Raw genomic sequence first — 14,114 nt, forward strand, 5'->3', positions numbered from 1 at the left:
CTCCTGAATGACTTCATTAACCAGCAAGATATTACTATGTGTATTAATGGTTGGCATTTGATATTTGGCATCAGCTACCACATGTGCCTAATTATCTATCCTGTGTGTATAAGCTCTCTATTCCTCAGTTGGGTAGCAAATTTGTTGTGAGCAGCAATTGTGTATTATTTATGTTTGTACTCCTGGAGAAGTCTAGCAGAGTAATTTTCAGTTCTGGCTGAAATTTGGGATTACCAGAAGGAACTTTTAAGAGATATTGCCTGTAACTTACCCACAGATATTCTGAGTTAATCAGTCAGGTATGTTATATATAAAATGTATACTGTAACAGGCAGGATAGAGCATCTTGGCTGGCATCTTGGAAATATAATACATTATCAATAAATGTCTGCAGCAACAGTTTCTAATGATAGTAGTGACTACCAATATATATCAGAACTTTAGTATGTGAATCTACATGAGCAAATATTGCAAGGCTGAGTGGTGAAGAAATGACCCTTCGTGCCACCTGTCATGGTACAAGGCACCCAGTGACTTTTTTGTTGATGTACTCAGAAGAGAATAGGGTACTTGCTTGCGCAGCCTATGTACAAACGTGTGTGTCATGCACTGTCCCTTCTAGGCCCACACTTCCTTGCTTTTCCTATGGGAAGATGCTCAGTGCTCTCTAGGATATGAGCCTGTATCCCTGAACATCCACTGTTTGTGCTGCCTACTTTAAAAATCACTATGGAGGTGGCTGGGTGACTGAGTTGGTTAAGTGTCTGACTTTTGATTTTATGTTATTTTATGATCTCATGGTTAGTAAGTTTGGGCCCCACATCACATTGTCAGTATAGAGCCTGCTAGGGATACTTTCTCTCTCTCTCTCTGCCTGTCTCTCTCTCTCTCTTTCTTTATCTCAAAATAAATAAATAAATTAAAAAAAATAAAAATCACTATGGTTTCTTACTTTTTAAATTCTTTTAATGTTTATTTTTGAGAGAGAAAGAGCATGAGAGATGGAGGGGAAAAGAGAGGGGGAGACACAGAATCTTAATCAGGCTCCAGACTCTGAGCTGTCAGCACAAATCCTGACATAGAGCTCGAACTCACGAGCCATGAGATCATGACTTGAGCCAAAGTCAGACGCCCAACTGACTGAGCCACCCAGGCACCTACAGTATGTTTTCTTTATCAGAAGGTTATATTTCCACAGTAATGAAGGCTCTACCATCCCCTGAGTACAGGTCCTGGGTCCAAATGCAGAGGAAGACAGCAGTTCTGGACCTTCCATGCTGTCCCTGGTGTCAAAACTCACAGGGGGCACAATTGCAGTGAATCTCTTGGGGTCCATCAAGCCACTTGAAAGATGCATTTCTTTGTCCTGGGAACAAAGATGAGCCAGTGAAGCATTTCAAGCAGATTGGGTGTGGTAGGCAGAATAATGGCCCCCAAATATGTCCATACCCTAATGCTCAGATTTGTGTTTATGTTTCAGATAGTAAAGGGACATTGCATATACAATTACTGCCAAAGAACTTGAGATGGGGAATCATCCTAGATTATCCAGGTGGATTATCCTAGATTATCCTCATGGAAGTGGGGGAGAAAGGCACAAGAATGGGCCAGGGAGATGCAATAGTGGAAGAATGGGCAGGAAAGACTGAAAGCAGGAGCAGGACTCAATTTGCTATTTCTGGCATTGAAGGGGCACAAGGGTCACAAGCCAAGGCATACTCTGGCCTCTAGGAGCTAAGAACAATGCTCAGCTGACAGCCAGTAAAGGAATAGGGACCTCAGTCCTACAACAACAAGGAGTTGACTTCTGCTGAACAAGAAGTCTGATTCACTCCCAGAGCCTTCAGAAAGGAATACAACCCTGCTGATACCTTGCTCGCAGCCCAGTGAGACCCATGTTGGACTTCTGACTACAAAACTGTAAGGCCATTTATGTTATTTAAAGCGACTCTATTTGTAGTAATGTGTTACAGCAGCTATATGAAACTGTTATAGTGGGTAACATGGCCAGTCTCCTGCAAGCAGAGATTCTTGCCATTAGTTCTTAAAGGAAGCTTCCCAAGACCAGACAGAAGACTGCCCTCACTCGGACTATGACTGTACTGGAGATGCTGATAAAGAGTGGGTTTAGAGAAGGTTAAGAATTAAAGGATCTGGTGAGAGAGTGGATATGGGGTGAGGAAGAAGGGTGAGCCCTAAATTTCTGGCTGTTGTTATTGGATGGGGTTGATATCATTGGCCCTGATATCATTGGAGCATGGTGCAAAGGTGTGGGGGACAGAACTCAGCTTATGACATGTTGAGTTTGAAGTGCCTTTGAGACACTTTCCCCATCATCCCCCAAACATGTGGTTTGAGTAGAGCTTCTGTACAGGGCAGGCCCACAGCTCCTCACACAAGCTGAGAACTTCTCTCAAATATTTCCTAGATATTTCTGAGACACAGGATGGTGGATTTCATTTTCTTCTGATAGCAAAGTGGCCCAATGAGCCTGAGAGATGCGGGCATCTTGTGTTCAGCTGTGAGGGAGGTGTCTGTCTGAGAACACACTAAATTTCAGGAGCACACCTTAAAGGTGCAGAAGATCCTACTAACAATCAAGTTCTGAATCCAGTCATTTCTCAAGGATCAGCCTTTACTGATGTTTGGTTACTTAAGGTAAAATAAGAATTTTTACCTAAGCTGTCATCTTTATTTGGGTTCCAGGGGTTCCAGGCACTTAACCAAAACTTGTCCTGGGACATCTCTGAAATAAGGAAGTCTTCATTCTTTAGGAATGAAGGAGCTGTGGCTCAAAGGGCCTTCAATTAAGACTGGGTAGTGGCTGAGAAGGGAGAGAATCTGCCCTGGGAAGGGCTCCCTGCACTCCTGGATGGAGGTGCACCCTCTGAATGGAGCCTGTTCTGCACTGGGTGGGAGGGGTGTGTGGCAGGACTCAGCTCAGAGAAAGGAAGTTGCTTGTGGTTTCCCTGAGAATGACATGTCTTATTTGGGGAATTATCCTCTGGTATCCAGAAGTGCTATCATACTACAAAGTAATGAAACTGGGACTGATACCACTTCTCTTAATCCATTGATTTCTGTTGATCTCATTGGGTCAGTTGTCTTTGTCACTCAGTGGAGGGGAATGGAGAGGCTTCCTGCTCAAGGGAATCACTCTTTTGCCCCTGAAGCAGGACCCTTCCTGGAGAACTGGCTTCATGGCCATGCACCCATTACTCTCCACCACTGGGATATCCTTTAGGACCAGTGTTCACTGGGGCTCAGACCATGAGCAGGGGTGTGCTTGTAGGGGCTGCATAGAAAATAGGTTAATCTACATTATTGCTTCTTGAAGGAGATGTTTCCTCTGACTATCCAAGCTGAGCTTCATAAGAATCATATGACTACATGTTCATGGGTTCTTTTTATTGGGGGTGTGGCATTGTGGCCTGAGCTTCCATACATCCAGCACCACTGTGCCAGGAGTCTCAGCTGAGTTGGATGTGCATCAGCTCAAGTACTCATGATATGCCTGCAAGGAGCACTGTCACCCCACTTTTTAGGTGAAGACACTGACTCAGAGAGACCTGTGATGTGACCCAAGTTGTCCCACTAGAGAGGCAGAAATTAGACTGGAATATGGATCTTCTGACTCCATATCCAGAGCAAGTTGACCCCTGAGAGTCATCTCACTGCCAATATCCATGATTCTGTGTCTGTAATAACATTCTTACTTCTTGGGAATGAAACAGCCTTGTCAGCAACCAGATTCCCAACCACCTTCTCTCTGAGCTCCTGTCCTCCCCATCCCTGGAACTAGGGAGCTCCTGGAGGCAGGGGAAGTACCTCTAGAGATTCTTCAGCTGGAAAGACCACATCACTCCCCATTCTTAGACTATGGACTTCATCAGGAAGCAAGGAGGCAGCAAAAGGGAACACTGTGATATCCAAGCAGGGATGTGGGGCCTAAAGGAGATAGTATCTCCGTAATGTGCCCCTTGCCTTTGGTCAGCCTTTTCCCTACCATAACTATGATCAATGTTGGGGCCCCATTTTCTCCTAGTGCAGATGAGATCAGCCTGTCTCTCCTTTCTGGCCCTGCAGTCTTGTTCCTAGCCCTTTCCTTTCCCTGGGCTCAGGTTTTGAGGATAGTACTGGTGAGAACTAACACATCCCTGATAAGCTAAGCATCTTGTCCTAGAAGCCTGGTGAAGCTGGACCAGTAGTGGCAAGGAGGGAAAAGTCCACCCTTTTTCACACTGACCATCTTACTGAGCTGTGTTGTTTCTGAGTGGATGTCCCTTCATGGATAGGACAACCCAGGCCTTCCTGTACAGTAGATACAGTCTGCTTTTCCTCTCTGGCTGTCAGATCAACCCTTTCTCTGCTCTTGCTGCCTTCCTTCCCTTTTGCAGACTCACACTTTTCTTCATCTCCATCCCCTGGAATGATTTTTCTTCTCATATTCTGTTTGGCTCCTTTATCTCACTGAGATGCTCACTTTGATCTGCCCCCCCCTCCTCCTTCCCCACCTACCCTCTGCTCTAATCTCTCTCTCTCTCATGAATTCTGTCTTGCCTTTCCCCCACAAGCCACCCCTCAGCCATGGCTCTCTCCCTCTCTGCTCTTCTCTCATCCTTTCTTTTCTCGTTCACCTGCATCATCTCTGTGTCCATGCCCCATCCTCCTGCCTCTCCCCTCCCTTCCAAAGGCACTTCACAGGGCAACCACCATGAGCTCCAACTTTCCCAGGAAGTCAGACGGTTCTAGAGTGAGAGGCCACATAGGTTGGAAAGACCAGAGGGATTTTTTCACCTTGCAAACATTGACTCTTTCATTTACCTGAAACTCAGTCATCACACATCCCAAACACAACCTCCCTGGTTAACCAACTTGAAAAGGAAAACAAAACAAAACATCAGTGTACTCAAGCTGAGGCCACTGAACTAACACTGCCCTGGGCAGAAATTTGGCAGCATGTGGTCAAGGCCTGTTCTTGTGATACGATGCAACTAAGGCCACCACCAAGACATTTTGTAGATAGGGAGAAGCCTGTCCTCTGTGGAGAACACTGCTGCCTCTCAGCCCCTCAAGCCATCAAGTTCACTGGATGCTTATTTGGAACCATCAGAAGACAATCTTCTCTGTGCACTTGATAATGAGCCATATTTCCTACAGGAAGCACGGCCAACTTTGCCTCCTGGATTTTTTTTGGGGGATGGGGTGGCATAGGGTTGGGCACATCTCCAAGGAGAGAAGTGAGAATGGAAGACTGCTTTTATTTCAGAAACTAGAGAACTGCATATTTCCTGGCACTTAAAATTTTTTTGATAAACTAAGGAGGAATATTGCAGGTAAATGAAACCTTAAAGAAATGCCCTGTCCAGTTCTGGCTTGAAAATGAGACCACAGTGGGCCTATGATGCTGACTTCATTCAGTAACTCTCCCCAGATGTCATTGTCACTGCTCTGCAGAGCACAGCGCCCCATCATCTCCTTTTCCCTGCCTGTCCCTCCCACATGGTTTGCTGTTCACCCCTGGGTGCACAGCTACTTCTCTCTCATAGAAAAGCAATAACAGTGATGTCTTCATTTACAACTCTATTTCTTCCCAAAGACATATTTCTTTGAAAAAATAATTACCAGAACTAAAGGTAATAGACAAGATAAAGTAATATCCTCTTGGATATGGAAATCTTCTTCATTTGGCCCCCACAACATGATAATCTTTTCCCCCTTGGACACTGTGGGCTCTGGCACCCTATCCCACTTTGCCCATGGGGTGTGCCCAAGGTGTCAAGATACAACATGCTATCCAGGATGCAGAAACCCAGTGTGCACATGGCCCTCCTCACTCCCAACATCCAGGATCTAGCAAAAGATATTTCCTTTCTCACAGGGAGTAACATGGACTAGGCACTCAGGGCAGTCACGTTCACTAGGGACCTGTTGCCATACAAAGAGCTGTCTGATAGGAAGGCAGAGGGAAGAAAGAAGTTGAGGCCACGGAAGGGTGTCATTACACAGCACACAGAGGAACACACCAGGTCTTGGCATGGGGAAGTTATGCCAAGTTCTGGAGAATGGCCTGCAATTAATGGATGGGCTTTCCAAAGAATCTGTCCTTGAAGATACTATATGGGCCAGATGTAGGAATTTGGAACACAGGCTCTCTAGCTGGAGGTAAGAACATGGCCTCAGAATAATTAGAAAAACATGGATCTACTACAATCTATTTTTCATTTCCATCTTGAAATTAGTTGTCATACGCTTCTCCTCCTCACTTGATTGTCAGGGTCCTTAAGACAAGGATTTGATTCTATCCTGAAGGATGATTAGTCAGCAGGAAGAATTTATTTTATGGCTCAGCAACACTGGTTTGTGATGCCCTTCAGCTTCTCCCTGCCTCACTGCTCCTGCTCATTTCTGGGGCAGCTCTTCTTAACATCTCAACTCACCCAGCTCCAACAAAAACACACACAAGAACACACAGACACACACATACCATTGCTGTTGAGTGCTCAAGGAATGCAAACTCATTTTAATATTGATGCAGGCACAATTCCATTTTGAAGAAAAATCTGATGACAAAATAAATCTAGAATAAAGTCAAATCAAGAGTCTCTTCTGGATGATAAATTTGGGTGTTTCTCCCATAAGACTGCACATCCTTCTATTAGAATGTGTCATGCTGTTCAGGGATCAACCTTACACCTCTAGAAGGAATTAAGTCTAGTGATTAAAAGTGTGAGATTTGAAGTCAGATTTCAAGATGCATGACCTTGGACAAATCCCTTTACCTCTCCATGGCATTGATAAATGGGCATAAGAGTCACATCTACCTCACAGGGCAGTTTTGACAATTAAATGATGTAATACACATAAAGAATGTAAAAAAGTATCTGGCATGTAAGGTACCACTTAAGCATTAACTCATTACAATTTACACTCCAGCCCTGCTTAAAAGTCTGGTGGAAGAAACTCTCTCATGTTAGTATTTTTTCCAAAGCACTAGCAGCTGTAAAATGGGCAGAAAAGTCCCATCAGCACAGCGCAGACCTGAGGCATTGGGGCAGAACCAGTGCAAACCCCATAGTTTGAGCTGGGTCAGAGGTCAGAGGCTGCATTTTCTTCCTTCCCAGGGGCCCAAGGAAGAGAGAAGAGGAGGAGCCAGCCCTTAGGTGCCCAACTCAAAGGAAAGTATGATGACTGAGAGGCCAGATCTTCCTGAGCCACAGGAGCTCTAGAAGAAAGCAATGGTTCTGCACATGAGGTGCAGGACATGGTGGTGTTCACATGGTCATCATGGGGAGACCCCTGGCCCCATCAGACTTTGGTGCACACCTAGACTCTACCACTCCTTAGCTGTGAAGCCTTAGGCAAGTGGCTTCTTCACCTCTGTATCTCTGTTTCCTTCTAGAGAAAGTGAGGCTAGGGATGTAGATATATTGAAGATTATATGGGCGCCAAATGGAAGAAAAATATGCTTGGATCCCACAGCAGGATGCACTTGAGATGGGAGGCTGGGAAAACAACATTTGGTGAAATCTCAGCCAAAGTGGGAGAATCTCATACTGCTTCAAACAGTCTCATGGAGAAGCAGAGGACAAGGAGAATCTGGAAAGAAGCCAAGATAAATGGCCTCCAGTGACAGCAAAGGGAGAACAGACCCAGATGGCCAGACAACATGCCAGGGATGAAATGTTCCTGTCAGGGGAAGGGGGACAGAGCAGGGTGGCTCTTGTCAAAGGTCAGTGCTACAGAGAAGTGAAGTCAGAGCCAAAGGGAGTGACGATTCCACTTAGCATCAGCCCCAGACAAGACAGTGATGAGCTCACTATAAAACTCACAATACAAAGCACAAGTGTGAAGCAGACTTGTGCCACATGCACAGAAGTACAGAGAAAGGAGGAGGTATCCTCTGGAACTTTCCATTGGAGTCAACTTAAGGGAAGGTGAGAAGACAATGTTCTGTTTGTTGTTTTTCCTATCTTTCCATAGCTCATTGCCTTCTCCAAAACCATTACCCTCTCCAGAGAACTGTGACTCAAGTAAATGGGTTTTTTCCAAGGTCACAGAGCTAATAACTGAGCCAGGATTCAGATCCAGGTGTATTATTATCAGATCCTATAGTCATTCTTCCACACTATGAAGCCACCTAGACAACCCATGGAAGTACTTTTCAAGGAAAGGTGCTCATGGGTCACCTTCATTTATTTACAACAATGGTTTTCAAGGAGAGGATGCATACCCTCAGGGTACATTTGGTGGGGTCTGGAGTTTGGACTGTCACTACTTTGAGACAGGTGCAAGTATTTCTAGCATCTAGCAATCTAGTAGGGAGAAGTCCAGGATATTGCTAAGTACCCTAACATGCACAGAACAGCCACAGCAAAGATTATTGAGCCCAAAATGTTGATAGTGAGGAGGTCAAGATGCTCTGATTTACCATGATAAAATGTCCTCCTCTGATGAGTCAGTCAGGAAACCTTCATCAGTTCATGTTTCTGCTTCCCCAAACATCCCCATTCCTTTAGTACCTCTAGGAAGCATTCTGAAGGGTCAGTTACCACTTTTCACACTAAGGACAGGGGCAGAATGTACAGGATGCCTGCTTCATCCATGAATAAGCTCCTTGTTCTCAGCATGCTGTTTGTGTAGCCCAGGAAGTCACAATCCATGGTCACAGAGCCTATTATCAACAGATGGCATCAAAGATCAGCTGGTTGTCACTCCATATGTCCCAGAACATGCCTGGTAGTAGGATGGCTGACCACACAGAAACCTCTGTATGCTGAATTCCAAATTCTCATCTAGGTGAAAGCCTTCTAATGCCACTTCAGAGGATACCCTTTCTGCATATCCAGTGCCTCCGCAATCATTTGCTTTCCAAGAAGACCAAGCATAAATCACCCTCATGGAATGAGGAATGATCCAAAATGAGTAAAGGACAATGGGCTCAGTTGAGTGACAGAAGACAATGATGGTGCAATGTCTGACAAAATTGTAATGACACCTCCGATAGCAGACCCATGCGGTTAGTGTCTTCCTCCCAAATACAGCAAATTACCTAGCAAGGGCACAAAGTCTTGGCAGAATTATTCATTACATGGAAAACAATTTCACACTAGAATAAACAGAAGAGATAGAGAATAAAAAATGCATTGCATTGTCCAGTTCTTAACCTGGGACTTGATATATATTAAAAAAAAAAAAAGTCAATTATTTTCATCAATGACATAAACTCATCTTGTTTAACAAAATAAGATAAAGAGGTCTTGGGGTGGAGAGCCAGATATCTGAGGAAAGGCATCCTGAGATGATAAATATCTAATGTCAAGCCTTCACTCAGACGCAGGCTTCTAAGGGACAGATGCAGCCAAGTTGGTTATGTCTGAGAGCAGAGGAAGGAGAAGCAGCACAGAACATTATAAGAGGAAACAGTATCAGTTACTAGGGAGTTGCTATAAAATATAGAAAGCAAAACATAAAAAAAAAAGGAGTTATTTTTCAATAAAAGCTTCCTGTCTTTCTGTGTGATTTAGTTCCTGCTTTCACATTCTATGCAGTGTCTTGGAAATACATTTGACTTTACGTGAGGAATCAGAACATGAGACAGGAAGATGTGCTTATTTCCCAAGACAAAGCTGTGTTGTGTTCTTCATCATCTCCTGGACAGATGGACTTTCTGCACTGATGTTAAACCATCCAAGAGGCATTCAAAAGAAAACACTTTAATCCTAGAGTAAATGGGCTTTCATACTTATAGATCCATGATGCAAACAAATAGGAAACATTCTACCTTTGATTCCTGGAACTGAAGTTGTATGTGTTAAGAGTCTCCCAGGCTTTCTGGAGCAAGACACCAGAGCATGTGGCAGGGAAAATGATCAAGTTATATTCTGGGAAGTGGAAGTGTTCTATAATAAACTAGAATTGCTTTTTCTGTCTAAGATGATGGTTGCAGTGCTCCCTGGAGTATAGACGTGACCTTGAAAATCGCTTACATTTTGAAGAGGCTGAAATTCTCTTATGCCTTATAACCCATGACCCTATCTGTTTGCTTCCAGACATCGACAAGAAGAGTAGGATGATGCATTAAGTTGCAGTTAAGCATCTAGTTGTTTCTGGATGATCAGCCAGTAACACAATGGCCAAGGCATTTCAGACATTCTTGAGCATGACTTGCATGACCAGTCTAATTCACACATGAAAATGTATAAGAAAAATATGTCATGAGCTTCTCCAAAGCAAATGTGCCTATGTAGACAAAGGTTATTTATTTTATTAAAAAACACACTAAGTTCTGTAAGGAGCAAAGTCCCCTTCCTTGTTCTCTAATGTGTCCTGAGTACCATTTAGAGCTTTGCTCACAGTAGCCACATAATCAATCATTAGTAAGTAAATGAATAAATCTGTTTTATTCATTACAGAAAAGTCTTCTCATTTCCTTGTTCTGGATCCCCCTCATCCAACTCTCTAGCCCTTTCCTTTCTCCACAAACTGACCATTCCAACAGGAGATGACAGACCACAGAATTGAGCTTTTGTCTGAGGGCTCTGGATCATGGAGAAAGGACAGCTGGGTTCTGGTCCTTCTGAAGCACATATAAGGCTCTCATAAAGCCTTCCCAAGGAAAGGATGAAGCAAGAAGGAAGGCTGAGCCTGGGAGTATGGCCTAAAATAGCATGGAAGGTGCCCTAACTAATGGAAGCTGTGTGCAATTTTAAGAGATGAGAGAGAAGCCAGACACCACAGAGAAACTCAGCCAGGAAACTGGAAAACAAAGATCTCTCTTAATGATAAGAGCTGCAATGTTCTCTAATTTCTAAAACCTTTTATTAAACATTCTAAAAACCTCATTAGCCTTAAACATCAGGAGGCTTTACCTATGCTGGTATAAGAGGTTTCTAGATACGCGTGTGTGTGGCTGCCCCACAAACCTTACATAAATCAGGATGATTAAAGAAGCTGTTAATAGGTACTATCCCCAGACGCAGACAGGGACAGGCTCCTGAGACCATTCAGGTGACAGGGCAACAAGTGGGGCATGCCTCTTGTTTAGTTGAATGAGAATTCTGTACTGTGTGTAGAAGATGCTGGGAAAGACTTTCTCCTCCAAAATATTACTTTTCTGGACTGCCACTGTGCCTGAAATTCTTCATCATAGTTCTAAGCTTGATTTTATATCTTCCTTCCCCAGGTGTCTGCTACTCTCAGGGCTGCATAATCCAGAAGCCACACTACACCTTGAACCTGCCTTATGAATTAATGCATCATTTTCTCCACAGTGGGACAGCAAGCTGAGACTGGTCTTTTGCTGGGATGTAGAAATGTGCTCTACTGTTGCAGGAGAGGAGCTAGAGCAAAAGTATTAAAGGGCCTGACCCAAAAGTCTAGGCCCTAGAAAAGAAAAATTCCCTGAGCATCTGGCCGCCATTAAAATAAATGGCTATGGAAATGTCAAGAGGAAAGGAGACAGGACCAAAGGAGCTGTGGGGGTCCCAAAGAGTCCCATGTCTGTGTGGCTGAGCCCTCCAAGTCTGCACTTCCAGCCCTTCCTCCATCTCTGCTCACAGGGCTCACTGAGGCCCATGGTCTTACCTTAGGAGTGCCTGACCCAGTGTGGGCATCACCCAGGGCCATTCAGGCATGACAGGTCAACTAACATGCCATTTATATGATGTTATCTTAATTCTACTCACTCTCCATCTCCCCATGGGGAGTCATATGTGTCTGTGGAATGAAAATAGGTAAACATTAATTATTACTTAATAAAGGCACTTGTGAAAATTTGCTGTGCATGGACAGGTAAAAAGCTCAGGAGCCACAAATCTAGAAACCTCTGATTTTTTGGAAACTTGAAACACTCTGTGTTTATATAAGTAAGGTGAACAAGGATGATGAGCACTACTTGTAGGTCAAAGAGGTAATGTAGGGAGGGATACTTTTGTTTTCCATGGGAATTTTGACCATGAAACAATGTTCAAAGGATCAATCACCTACTGTCACCCTGAAAGTATGGCACAAATAAATGCACCATGGCCCAAAAGGGAGAAGTTAACCCAAAGACAAAGAACAAATATTAGAGGCAGAGCCAGGCCCCAAGGCCTTTAACCAGTGACCTCCAGCTGCTGAGAGAGAAGTCAGTGAAGGTCAGAGCCCTCCCCAAAACCAACACCTAATCCTCCTGAACAGTCCTTGCTCACTCTTTTCCAGGCCTTGCCTGTGCCTCAGCACCCCCAAATTCTTCCCTCATTGAATTTCAGTCTTGACGTTTTTGCCTCTGTTGAGAGAGCCTGGCCTCCCTCCTTCTGTCTATATGATGCTGAGAGCAAGAAAGGCCATTTATCATTTTAACGGGATTCTCACATTCAGATAGTACAGGTCTCTAATTTGTTGGTGCTTTAGGATGAGAGACAAGGCAATCATCACTGACTGATTCTGTGAGGCCTTTAAGCATAACCCCAGAGACAACCTCAGCTAATCCATCTGGTCTTGGCATAGCTTCACCCCCAACCCCTGCGCTTCACACCCCAATCCCTGACCTGGACTGTTCTGCATTCACTGGGTACTCACTGGTCCCCACTTCCTCTCTCTCACCATTATATGCTTCTCAATTTCAACTTGCATAAATGCCGTGACTGAGAATGGCTGTCCATTATAAGTGTAATGGGGTCACATCATTTGGCTGTCCCACTCTGCACAGACTTCTGCCTCTGAGGTCTCCCTTCCTCACCAAATTTCCTCTAGTGGATGAAAGAGTCTTGCTGTAACAGCTGATCTGAGCCCTCACCTACTACTTTCTGGCAACCTTCTCCCAACCAGTCCATAGATGGTCCAAGGGTGCTGAGTCCAAGGGACTCAGGGATGGGCACTGAGACAGTGGAGAAAAGCAGCACTTCTGGTTCCCCTGGGCTGAGGAGGAGATGGAGCAGGGCAAGACCCCAGGGGTTTCTGCTGGGGATACCATCACTTGGCTGGAGGGATGGGAACATATCTGACTAGGAGAGATATTTCCATACAAGGGAAACTGCTGGAAGAGAGAAATTATTACCACAGTTTTGTCATATACAAGCTGCATCCCTCCAGTCCTACCAACCACTTCAAACCATATTATCTCTCTGAGACTCAGTTCCTTCCAATAAGATATCTCTGACTGCCCAGCTACCATACAAATAGGTGTGGAGCTAAATTAAATAGTATCATTTATAATACTAAGTATATCTCACCTGAGAGTTACTCAGGTTTCACCCACTTAGGAGCACCAAGGAGGTCACATCCAGTTATCTGGACATTCCCTGACTCTGAAGTACCATGATGTATGATATTCCTCGCCCTGGAAGGACAATCCTCATGCCCTCCTGCTGTCCTGTCATCAGTTTAGCCGAGGTAGGACACACCCGGGCAACGATGCCTGAGGATTTCTTACTACTGCTATATCTCATCATGCTAGACCACTGCACAAAGACATTTGTGAGGCTCATCTTATTTAATCCCCATAGTGATCCTATCTGATACTGTTGTCTTCCTTTTTAGAGATGAAGAAACATGAGTCTTTTAGAGGTGAAGTAACTTCTCCAAGGTCTCACAAGCAGTGGTGATGGAAACAGATTTGAACCTGTGGATCCCAGGCCTGAGACTTCTACTGTTTTGGTTTGTTTTGGCTGTTCTCATAGGCCACAGATCCTGGTCTGCTTCCGCAGAATTTCTTACAGTGAAGCCTCCCTCCAGGATGGTCAACACTCACTTCTTTGGGAGAAGCCAGCCTCCCCTTGACCCCAGAAAGTACCAGTATTCACATTTAGAGATCCTTCATCATCCAGAACCAAACCACAAGTCCCACAGAAAGACACTTCCTTGTTCACACCTGAACTCAAGCCCACATTCCAGGCCTGGTTTCCTGTCTCACAATCAGTATCTTCCAGGGGAAAGGTACCTTGGTCTCCTTCAAGGGCCACCTCACTACCCATCCCCAGGGTCTTACCTCTCCCTTGGTCAACAGCACAATCATGAGAGAAACCACTACCAACAGTAGTGGGAGTGTTCATTCCTCATGGTCATTTATTCTAAATTTAAAAACAAATGTATCTCTTTTCATTTTTATATTTTCTAACCCCATATTATTCAAT

Source organism: Panthera onca, chromosome D1, assembly GCF_046562875.1.
Source record: "Panthera onca isolate mPanOnc1 chromosome D1, mPanOnc1 haplotype 2, whole genome shotgun sequence".
Classification (NCBI taxonomy): domain Eukaryota; kingdom Metazoa; phylum Chordata; class Mammalia; order Carnivora; family Felidae; genus Panthera; species Panthera onca.